This window comes from Anabrus simplex, chromosome 1 (assembly GCF_040414725.1).
Source record: "Anabrus simplex isolate iqAnaSimp1 chromosome 1, ASM4041472v1, whole genome shotgun sequence".
NCBI classification, from domain to species: domain Eukaryota; kingdom Metazoa; phylum Arthropoda; class Insecta; order Orthoptera; family Tettigoniidae; genus Anabrus; species Anabrus simplex.
The window spans coordinates 405,332,394-405,344,791 of NC_090265.1; the positions used below are offsets into that span (position 1 = coordinate 405,332,394).

General features: G+C 40.8%; 1 protein-coding gene across 1 annotated transcript in view; it reads right to left on the reverse strand.

Annotated features, from left to right (window-relative positions):
- The window catches only part of bsh (brain-specific homeobox), a 96,644-nt gene that overhangs the window by 4,583 nt on the left and 79,663 nt on the right, over positions 1–12,398 (reverse strand). The window lies entirely within an intron of this gene.

The window sequence follows — 12,398 nt, forward strand, 5'->3', positions numbered from 1 at the left end:
TCAATGATATTCGAATACAAGAATTCATAAGGGAAACATTTTCTTAGAACTTTATTTTAAGTTACCGTTTCATTTTAGTCAGGGTCCTACATCATGTCGACTTATGGTTTCGTTTTAATAATGTGTCATTTTGAAGTAGGCCTATTTGACAGAAGTGATAATAGATTTCTAGGAAGGTTGGGACAGAGTTTCTTTTTGATCATTATCATCATCTGTTTACCCTCCAGGTTCGGTTTTTCCCTCGGACGTAGCGAGGGATCCCACCTCTACCGCCTCAAGGGCAGTGTCCTGGAGTTTCAGACTCTTGGTCGGGGGATACAACTGGGGAGAATGACCAGTACCTCGCCCAGGCGGCCTCACCTGCCTTTTGGAGGGATGGGAAGATTGGAAGGGATAGGCAAGGAAGAGGGAAGGAGGCGGCCGTGGCCTTAAGTTAGGTACCATCCCGGCATTCGCCTAGAGGAGAAGTGGGAAACCACGGAAAACCACTTCCAGGATGGCTGAGGTGGGAATCGAACCCACCTCTACTCAGTTGACCTCCCGAAGCTGAGTGGACCCCGTTTCAGCCCTCGTACCACTTTTCAAATTTTCGTGGCAGAGCCGGGAATCGAACCCGGGCCTCCGGGGGTGGCAGCTAATCACGCTAACCACTACACCACAGAGGCGGGTTTCTTTTTGATGTTGGATTTTATTAGAATATGCTCTGAGTGAAGGTTGTTTGAATCCTCACTAATGAATGTCTGTAGAGTAGATGAAGTAAACATTCACTATGGGATGTTGACATGGCTTAGTGATATTTCAAGGGTTGTAAATATGAGATTATTTGTTGAGATTTAAAATTAAACATGCATAGGCTGGAATTCGAACCACAGTTGTCTTGGTGACGATGTCACATCTTTCCTTCCAGTATCTGTGAGCTCACACTTATGATAGTCAACACTGCAGTCAAATTAAGCAGATTGTTTATAATGTTCATTCACGGCGCGATGAGACAGACATGGTGTGGAAGTTAGCAGCGTGGAAGAATACCGCCATGTTAGATCAATACAGGTAAAGTTCACTCAAGTATAACTTAATTAAGTCCAAGTTGGGAAGACGAGGGAGCCAAGACGTTTAATAATGAGCTTTGAGAGCAACAGGGGTGCCCAGTCAGTCTTGAGAACCGCAACCACAAACCCAATTAGAACAAGCAACTTTGAAGACGGAACGTCTTGTAAAAATAGTCCCAAGACCATGACTCGTTATAGGTCGTGAAAATTAGGGAACTTGTCGACCAAGTTCAAAATTCGTGTCCTGTGTCGTAAAGGACCTAGAAGGTCAGTGTTGAGACTATCGGTGTAATTGTTTATTCTTTTGAGGGCGCTGTGTCTTCTTTGGTCTTTAGTGCTTGAGGAGATAGTTGAGGAACGTATGTGTAACTTATTTGGTTAGGCTTGCTTCTGCCACTCAATGAAACCCGTCTCAGTAAGCAGTGGCGGCTGGTGCAGAAAATCAGTTGTGTGCTGTAACCAATCCGCACTCCAAAATATAAAAATATTTAGAAACATACCGGTGTGTGGTTTTCAAGTGGCTCTCCATTGAGTTTTCCACAGTGAACAAACACGCAAACAACGCCAACACATATACACATTCCTCATAAAAAAACTATGTAACTAAACACACAATAACACATGCAGTGGCAAAATATTCACGAACTCAAACACTTGGTGTGAGCGCGCAAATACACAACTTCCCAATGTTACCAACATCATTGAAATACAACCAGCAACGTCGTATTGTAAAGTTACATGTTGTGTTTTTATAGTGACATTTATAAACTATTGTCGCGACCACCAAATTAGGCGGGTCAGAGAAATTACGCTGTTGCCAAGGCTATGTAGCAACTGGCGAAGAAATGTCTAACTGAACACATTATTTCGGAGCGCGAGGCAAGTTGTTATCTCTCTAGCTCCCGATGTTACTTCATACAATGTTTGAAAACAAATTATACTACAAGCTTCAGAAAAGATTGCTGATTTCAGTGGTATAACTATTTTCCATATAAACCACTTCAAATAATTATTAAAAATAAAATCATGAGCGAGTAAATTTAAATCCGTAGAATCATGTATTGAACATTTCAGTAAGCGGCTAAGTTTTTATTTTTTCAGCCAATAAAATTTTGTCTGCGGGAAAAATGTCTGACTTACATTTTTTATCTGAAACATATTTCCGCGAGTCTTGTAATTTTCCTGGAAAATGGCCCGGAAAGCGATCATGTAAATGTCGCTGGCTGAGGCAGTTCGGGGCGCGCGCGCCAGCACAGTTTTAGTTTTATTACATTATAACTTTAAATATTTGAATACAAGGTTAACATTAATTTACAATGAATTAAGAATCGGGTTCTAGCTTCAAGGCAGTCTAAGATTTCTTAGTCACTGTCATCACACATCTCACTATCTGTCGAGTCGGCATTTACACTGATGATGAATGGCTCCATTCTTTCGTCCCTTACTATTTCCTTAGCCCAATCGTCTGATGAAGATTTTCCGCGCGATTGAAGACTTTTCCCAATTTGCAGCAGTCACACGGTCGATGGCTTCTGACGTGAGTTATTCTACGTCCTTTATTTTGAATGTCTTGGTCCTGTCTGCCATTTCTCTCTTGGCTTGAGCCCAAATCAATTCACATTCACTCTCCATTTTAACTGCACCGGTGCAAGCTCAATAGCTGCAAGGTATGTAGAGCTGCATGACAGGGAATGACATGGGTAAGGTGGCCTGGAGCGGATGGGCTTGAACTAGACAGCACTGCACGATCAGCGTTGCCAATCCGTGCTCGGAGATAAGCGACTCTCAACCATCTGTCGCTTTGCCGTTCCCATATCTGACGACAGCGCAGTTTTCCTTACCCGCCTAATTTGGTGGCCGCGATAATAGTCATTATTAAAGAAAATCACAATATCATGTCCTTATTTTGACAACATAAAAAGTACAATTCTTATAGTTCATCAGTTCACAAATGTGGCTATGGAATAGGGCTGGCGGGAACAGCTCTACAGTATTTTGGTTTCCTGTTTGCTTTGAGCGATCCCCTCTTAAGTACTACCGCTGAGTCAAGAGGGTGCCAGCTGCCACGTTCTCATATCAGTCGTAATGCAAGTGCTGTCTCTCTGTGGTCGAACGAAGAATCGCTGTGAAGTGATGTCTTGGCTGTTGTTTCCACAGCCTATCGGAAAAGTTGGGCACGCATGCGCAAAAGGCAGAGTTCCTGCTTTCTGGCTAAGAGCTTAGAAATTCTCGCTGAACTGTGATCGCACAGCCTAGCACAGCCACCCGGCGTGGAGCACACGACTAGTTACCTGGTTGTGAGAGGAGTTAAATAATGTCCTATTCTTTGGCTGACGTCTCTTTCGATGTACTGTATTTGACTGTAGACAATATTTTTAAAGTAATTTATTTTTCAAAAAGGCAATGTGCTACAACACTTCAGCATATAAGGTACGGACGGCCGCCCCTGTCAGTAAGATACCTAAATGACTCAATAGATTTACTAAGATATTAAAGAACACCGCTGTTTTAGCGTTTTAAAACCGATAACCGATTGTTGTTAAAGGCTATTTACATATTATTATTATTATGGTAGTAGTAATATACTGTAAATGCCCGCACATTATCTCCAACCTTGAACGTACCGTAAGTGGTGACTTCTAATCTTTTGCTAGTTGCTTTACGTCGCACCGACATAGATAGGTCCTGTGGCGACGATGGGAGAGAAAAGGCCTAGGAATGGGAAGGAAGCGGCCGTGGCCTTAATTAAGGTACAGCCCTAGTGTTTGCCTGGTGTGAAAATGGGAAACCACGGAAAACCATCTTCAGGGCTGCCGACAGTGGGGTTCGAACCCACTATCTCTCGGATGTGAATTCACAGCTGTGCGCTCCTAACCGCACGGCCAACTCGCGCGGTAACTTTTAATCTACTCGGAAACTCAACCGCCCAATGAGGTTTGTAAGTCTCCTCACCTCCACAATTGAAGCGTACGTGAAGGATGATAACAAGGTTAAATGTTTATAGTCTCTGCCATATAAGTTTATACACTACTCTTTCTCCGCTGTCAGTACTGAAAGTAGTGATTTATAGTTATTTTCTCATTGTTGGGTTCGATTCAGAGTCGCTAACCATACAGTTTCGAGACCCTACTTGATGATATGACGACTTCCAGTTACTGTTAGGCTGATGGCACACGGAGCGGTTTTTGCCGACTGTGACAAAACACACGAGCGAGTGCGACGTTAGATGAGGCGAGACAAACTACAATTTTCAGACCACAGAACAGAAAAAACCATGGTTGCCGTACCGCGCCAAAACTGACATAGCGAGAAGTAGCATAATAATGTATGAATTGATACTTATCAATGACGCCGCGTAAAGTTAGCTGAATGTATGTATTCAATCTATGGCGCTAGATCGCGCACAAAGTCTTCAAAACGCTCGCTGCATCGCCAGCAAACGACAGGCTGCGTCGGCAAATCTGCCGCCTGTCGGTGAGCACCGCTCTGTCTGTTTCATCCATCTGATACTCAGCGGTCGACTCGGCAAAAACCGCTCCGTGTGCCATCAGCTTTAATCTTGCAGGTTGGCACTATGTAATCATGATTTTATCGTGACTTGCGAGATTATACGTACTGAAAAAAATGAAATGGCATGTGGCTTTTAGTGCCGGGAGTGTCCGAGGACATGTTGGGCTCGCCAGATGCAGGTCTTTTGTTTTGGCACCGGTAAGCGACTTGCGCGTCGTGACGAGGATGAAATGATTATGAAGACGACACACAAACCCAGTCCCCGTGTCAGAGAAATGAATCAATTGTTTAAAATTCTCGACCCTGCCGGGAATTGAAACCGTGACCCCTGTGATCAAAGGCCAGCACGCTAACCATTTAGCCATGGAGTCGGACATTATACATACTGTCACTGCAGTATTATGAAAATCACTAGTGTTACATTTGCGGGTACACGTGAAGCATATTTTCATTTTCTGTAATATTGTAAATCTATTTGGGTAATACCAGGTGAGTAGAAATTGCGGCATGTTCGAATAATGTATTTAGTAACGTAGTTGGTGTTAAGTGATGAACGCAGCATTTCATTAATACGGTCTTATTTCGTCCAGTTCAAATGTATAGAATTCAGTTGGGATGTCTAAGGAGCAAGAAAAATCTGAAAGAACTCCTCCCAAAAGGAAAGCAACATTACCTCCTCCTATAAAGATCAGTTCAGTTCAAATGGAAGGAAAGTTTGTTATCGATCTAACCTTGTCTTGTCTCGACTTTGGTACGGTTTGCAGACTTAGCCTTTGTGTATTCTTATTGACTTACGGCATATCTCTATGTAATATATTTATTTGCGTGTATTCTTAGGCTTTGATCACATTGGAGGCACGCTTGTGCAAGTAATTTGGTGGCGCGCGCGTGCGCAAACTGGCATGAACAGCAATGTGCTCACACTAAATGCAATTAATTATTATGAACAGGTCAGGCGAAATGGAGATGTCCGACGATGAGGACATTATTTTTGAAAATGGTGTTTTAAAGTTTTTATTTTTGGATGAGCAGGAAATCAGGGAAGAGAGGGTGAACGAGTATTTTTTGGACAGAGAGGAACATGGAGAGTATGCACGAATATTCAACGATTTGCTTAGACAGCCTGATAAGTTTTTGTAATACTTCAGAATGATACCAGACACTTTCTACTATATACTGGACAAAATCACACCTAGAATAAGGAGAAAATCTAATTTCCGAAAGTGTGTATCACCTGAAGAGCTCCAAAACACTACACTGTCACTGCTTCGATGGTCAGAAATCAACTGTGATCACGCACGCTTGCAACTACAAAACAAATGCTGTATTTTTGTTTCGAAGTTGGGTCGGATCAAGCTTGCGCAAGCGTGCACTTGCTTGTGGCGGGCAGTGTGAGCGGCAATGGACAAGTCACCACTTGTTTCTGTCGCTCTCCTGCAGATTTTGTTTATATGTGCACGCTTGCGCACGCGCGCGCCATCAAATTACTTGCACAAGCGTGCCTCCAATGTGATCGAAGCCTTACAGCGTGTTTTCTATTCAGTCCGACAAGTAACCGCAAATTTCAAGAAAGGATTTGAATTATTTACACCACGCAAGTCCGAAGATTATGGTATGCATATATCAAAATAAAGGCAGAAAAATATAACATTAAATTGAGGGGGGGGGGGGAGTGTTTATTTCCATAATTCCTCATTGAGCTTGAAAACGACTTAATTATGATTATGAATACCTTGATTGACCATTTACTTGGATAGGAGAATCTCCATTATTGTTATTTACACTGAGGCTAGTTTGTTGATGGTTATGTCTCGTGATAGTCAAGTTGGCAGCAGTGATGAACCATTATAAAAAGACAATATGGCGGCGATACTTGCTTTCCAGAATACAGCCTTACGTGTCGCGTACTATATTTTTTGGCTCGTCAGAGTTTCTTCTGTGTGAGTATTAAGGGCACTTACGTTTGCCTGTTGGAACTACAGCCTCTCGATTATACCAAGGGACTTCCACTGCGGCTAACTTAGCCGAAGAGTATTGTTACTGGCTTCTCCTATCATAACATACCCTCAGAGTCCTGTGACCAACTCAAAAACTTCTTACCAAGGTGGATGAAGTTCGATCCCCTGCCAATACATGAGGGGTTTTTGAAATCAAAGGTAGCTTTCGTATGGTTCGGATTCCATGTAAAACTAGAGCTCCCGTAGTTGACCCACTGACTTTCGAAGACCGTCGAATTGGCTTTTGAGAGAAAATTTGTCCTATGCTACTTCTGCTTTTGACTTTATTATCCAATATTCTCTAGGATATTCTTCGACGGTTCGAAGTGGATCCGGGATACTGGTAGGCTATGCTTTAGTTGAGCCGGAACGATATACCACATCATATACTAGGCCTAACCTATAAATTAATGGCTATCTTCAGTTATCCTATCTACGTTTCACTTTCTCATTTCAGATTCTATGTAGGCCCTCTTCGTTCGTAACGACTAAGATGGTACCACACAGTTAAATTGTGTCTCCCATTCGTTAATCACGTTTACTTTAAGCTAGTTGCTAGTTGTTGTGCCGAGCTGAGTAGCTCAGACGGTTGAGGCGCTGGCCTTCTGATCCCAACTTGGCAGGTTCGATCCTGGTTCAGTCTGGTGGTATTTGAAGGTGCTCAAATACTTCGGTAGATTTAGGCTACTAGCACGTAAAAGAACTTCTGCGGGACTAAATTCCGGCACCTCAACGTCTCCCGAAACCATAAAAGTAGGTAGTGGGACGTAAATCAAATAACATTATTGTTATTACTAGTTGTAGTATTATCTTAGGTATTCGTTAATTGTGAATGTAGACATATTTTTTATTATTGTTTACTTCCTATTTAACTTAACCTACAGGTTTTTTCATTAATTGTACTTAGTTGATTACCATGATATATAAAATAATGCAGTTGAAAGCTCAAAAATGTAAGTGTAGGAGGGGGGCCAAGAGCCATAACTTCGCCACTTTAAACAAATAAAATACCATCTGCCGAAATATTACTACTTGTTCAAAGCACTAAGTTAATGTAAATGTAAATGTTCAAAATACTTATTCAAGGCGAACTTGTGTATTAAGCAAGTCTGGTAATATAAGATTTTGTTGATAATTTGTCATGACTAATATTCGTAAAAGGCAAGTGTGTGTGTAACATGATATAGGAACGAAATGTTGAACATCTTCAGTTTTAACTATGCTGATGACTGTACGTATCGAACCGCGCCAGCTTGTTTTTAGAAGTTTGGCTGAAATCCGATGCTTAGATTACTGTAGAACAGAGGTGCTCATGCTGGGCATTCCGTCCCGCGGGCGTCCAGCACTGTATTTATTCTTTATTCTTTATTCTTTATTCTTTATTCTTTATTCTTTATTCTTTATTCTTTATTCTTTATTATTATTTTTCTCTAGATCACAGTAAACAAATACCAAATTGATCCGTTGAATGAGAAAAATAACAGCGTTCAACTTTAGCCACACACACAAACTTCTACTAACTTTAAAACAAACAGTCATAGTTAATATACATACAAAGAAAGAAAAGAACACCACAGATTATAGGCAAAGACAAAAAGAAAAGAACACCACATGAAAACCTACTGTCCGGCCGAGTCATCACCCCTGGTGAGAAGAAGGCCGCCCTCCCGATGATGACCCGACCGGCCCTGCCCGTGGAGACCTGAAGGCCCCAAGATCTAACCAGATGACAATGTTTTCCCTCTCACCATTCCATTTCTAAATGTACCCCTTGGACATGCCATGAAGTCCGTCGGATACTCCGGATATGTGACTCCCTCTGATAGGGTCACCCAGTACTCATCCTCAGTGTTTTCATGTCATGTCCTGCCTAAGTATATTTGTCTTGGGGCCTTCCCCACCCCGACTTCTTACGGGTGCGTCCTCCTCACCCTTGTCCCTCTTTCCTTGCCATCTACACCATCATTTCTCTATACTTCTCCTGCACCACCTTCCAGCATAAAATTCAGCCTAAGTAATCACTTCAAAAATACCCAGCCCTTACCATTACGACCACTCTTACATAATAAACGACATATAAACAAACAAGTGGCCCACGGTCAATTCCCTCGAGGAACCGTTAGTCCTAGAAAGAAGAAAAAAAGACAAAAAGAAAGACCAGCGCATACTTAAAAATAAACATATAATACCACATATGCAATCCCGGAGCAAGACTACACCTTCTACCTAACTGTCCTTGTCGACACGGCACATTCCATCACCGCTATTGTTCTTCTGCTTGACCTACTCCGGATTGCTGAGCCCAGACAACCTTACCTCCCCCGCCGTGTCTGTGTTTATATTTTTCCTCTCCTGTTGCAACTTCATCCTTGCTTCATCCTTGATTAATCATGCTTGATAAATTCAAATACCAATCCATACTCAACATTAAATTTGCCATCTCGTCCACAAAACCACAATTTCCCAACTCTCACAAATACATATAGACCCCTATGTACTACTTCTCTAAAATACCATATAGTTAAAAGATATACCTCTACCATCTATTCTCGATCTCCACATTATAGCGATAAATACACCACACAACACTCCATCTCCACAATTCCGCCACAAATTAACATCTTACCCCTATTTCCAACACCTACACATCAATAAATCCTACAACAACAATACATATACCACCTCTTGCTCTTAAATTCCATACCAACACATCTACCATTACTCTACCAACATCCACTTATGACTTCATTCCTTACTAACAATTTACTCGTAATTCAACACCCACACATCGTTAACTCATCACTCTCACACTCCCATCTTCACTCACTCATACCAAGCTCTCTTATACCATCACTTCTCCATCATCACATTTCAACCTCCACAATCATGACTCTGCTCCCTCTCCACACTCCTCATTATACATCCAATTACAACATCACTTCTCCATCACCACATTTCAACCTCCACAATGCCAACTCTACTCACTCTCAACACTCACATATTTCATCAATAAATAGCCCTCCACAAACTACACATTATACAACCAATTTCAGCTTCTGACATCACTATTCAAAACTCTAATGTTTTTTACTTCGCGTAATAACACCCCCTTCATTTCCACCTGTACCCCACATGTCTGTCAATTTTTTATTCCTTCCTGCTTCTCCACCACCGCGAGAGAGCGGACACACTTTGCAGGAAAGGGAGGGAGACTTAAGTCATTAATGTAGGTATTTTTACTTATTTAGTTGTTAAAATCTTGTTATCAGAAAAGTGTGAACATTCCTTCATGAGAGGTCAGTGCCCGAGGAATTTAGTTGTTGGACTGTCGATAGCTGCAATTTGGAAAGAAGAGTTTGCCTGTATTCAGGTTGACCGCACTGATGAGAAAATTCTTAAGTACACAGTGAGAACAGAATGTAATGCGTTTCTAAGTAATTGTGTTAAGAAACTGAACGATATAAAGAAGAGTTCTAATGTTAAGAGGAGAAAAATGTTAACAGTAACGTAGACCTCAGATTTATAGTGAATTATTCACTCTTGTAAAATTGTCAAATTATACCTTGTACATAAAATTATTCGGCCTAATTTGTTAATTATTGTTAAGTTTTTATTATTCTGTCATGCTGGATATTAGTTTTCTGAAATATTTGTACAAGGAAGCCTACACTGTTAAAATTGTTAATTTTTCCATTTGAAATGTATTTTGGGATTTATGTTCAGATATTTGAAGAAATGCGATACAGTCATCACAAGCACAAATATTTATTTTAATCTGAGAATCGTGTAGCCTCCGTGGGTCAGGTGGCAGCGGGCCGACCTCTCGCCGCTGGGTTCCGTGATTCAAATCCCGGTCACTCTATGTAAGATTTGTGCTGGACAAAGCGGAGGCGGGACAGGTTTTTCCCCAGGTACTCCGGTTTTCCCTGTCATCTTTAATTCCAGCAACACTCTCCAATATCATTTCATTTCATTAATCATTGCCCCAGAGGAGTGCGAGAAGCTTCAGCAGCCGGCACAGTTCCCATCCTCGCCCCTAGAAAGGGGCTTCATTCGTTCCATTCCCGACCCGGTCAAATGACTGGAAACAGGCTGTGGATTTTCATTTGGGATTCGTACATTCAAATATTTCACGTGGAATTAACTAATTAATACCGGTTACTTACTACAGTAGGCTATGTTTTTAATTTCAATGTTTGATCATATTTAAATCATTTATATCAATCAGAATTTTATAACATTTAACATTGATAAAGATACCTCCAAACGTGATCGTCCACATGTCATTGACCAAAACACGAATTTTACCTTGACCAAGAGTCATTAGTTCAATGAACAGACGTGTCCATTAATTTTATTGTCATGTTATTGTCAATTGTGTACTTTGATTCATAAATCTTAAATAAATATATGAGCTCCTAATAAATCAATAGTTGTCATTTCATAGATTTGGAAATTAGATTAATTCTCTTACGAGTCATATGCGTTGAGTTAGAATCGAACTTGCGAGAAATATACCCGCCTCCCATAGGAAACTTGAACGCCCTGTAGGTAGTTTCTCTCTGAGCAATGTCATGGCTTTAAACGGGTATAATATGTCATACATACGTACCCCTTTAAGGAATAAAATAATTTAAATATATAAAAATGAATTACATAACTTGTTTCCCCAGACTTTTGAGGGAGAGCTGCAGCTCTGCAGTCCTTACGGACACACTGCCATTGTTGCAAGTTATCCGTATATTTTACTGTAGGTCTTCATTTTAGTGTGTAGGGCCACATTTGACTATTGTCAATCGGGATCCTTGAAATGAAGATCAGCAGCTGAAACTGCATTAAGGAAATGTGAAGTGCAGCGCGACCGTGCATACGAGTATATACTGTAGCTATGGAGGATTCTAACTAAAGTACTTTTCCTAGTGCCCCCTCTCCCTCAACCTGAAGGAAGGCATTGCGCTCATTACACATTAGTAGTGGGTGTAACTTGGTAGTCTGACATACATTATTCTTGTGGTGAAAGCCTGTTGCAGTCCATTGTCATTAGTGGATGAAGGAGACCTGTTGGGATTATACCACCAGGGTAAACTTTGAAATGTCGCTCTATTTCTAGAGATGAAATAAAAGAAAGGTTAGCATGTCATATGAAGAGAACACAATGTGCGAGAGTAAAGGACACGTCCAGTCCAAGTCGCGCTCCAGAGAACGGAGAGTTGAATGTATTATTACTATTATCATACGCTAAAATACGTGCTACTACAGTATTCATTCGTGGATTACACCAGCTATATCCCATAAGAATATATATAGAAGGGTGACTGGCTCATTGGATTCCCCCCACCCAGACCTCCTGAGTTCGAATCCTGGTCAATTTTCTGTTTAAATATTCACCTTAACAATCACGTGGATTCAGCAAGGGAACGTTGTCTTAAATCCTAGAAATAAGCCAGAGTGGTTCCAGTGAACCGAGAAATACCTGTTCTTCTTCTTCTTCTTCTTATTCGTATTATTATTATTATTATTATTATTATTATTATTATTATTATTATTATTATTATTATTATTATTATTAATTTCAGTTTCTTTTATTCTTAAAAATCTATTTAAGTTTTATTTATCCTCTCTAGTAAGTGTAGTTACATTTTTTAAAATTAACTCATCCACCCTAATTATGGGGGAATTCGACAGGCGCAAAAGATGTGTTTAAGTGGAAAAAGAAGGCAATAAGATATATAAAAGGCAAGGCTAATAGGGAGTCATGCAGGCCTATGTTTCAAGAACTTGCTATTATGACTCTTCCATCACTATACATATTCCATAGCATCCTTAATATCAAATAAAATCT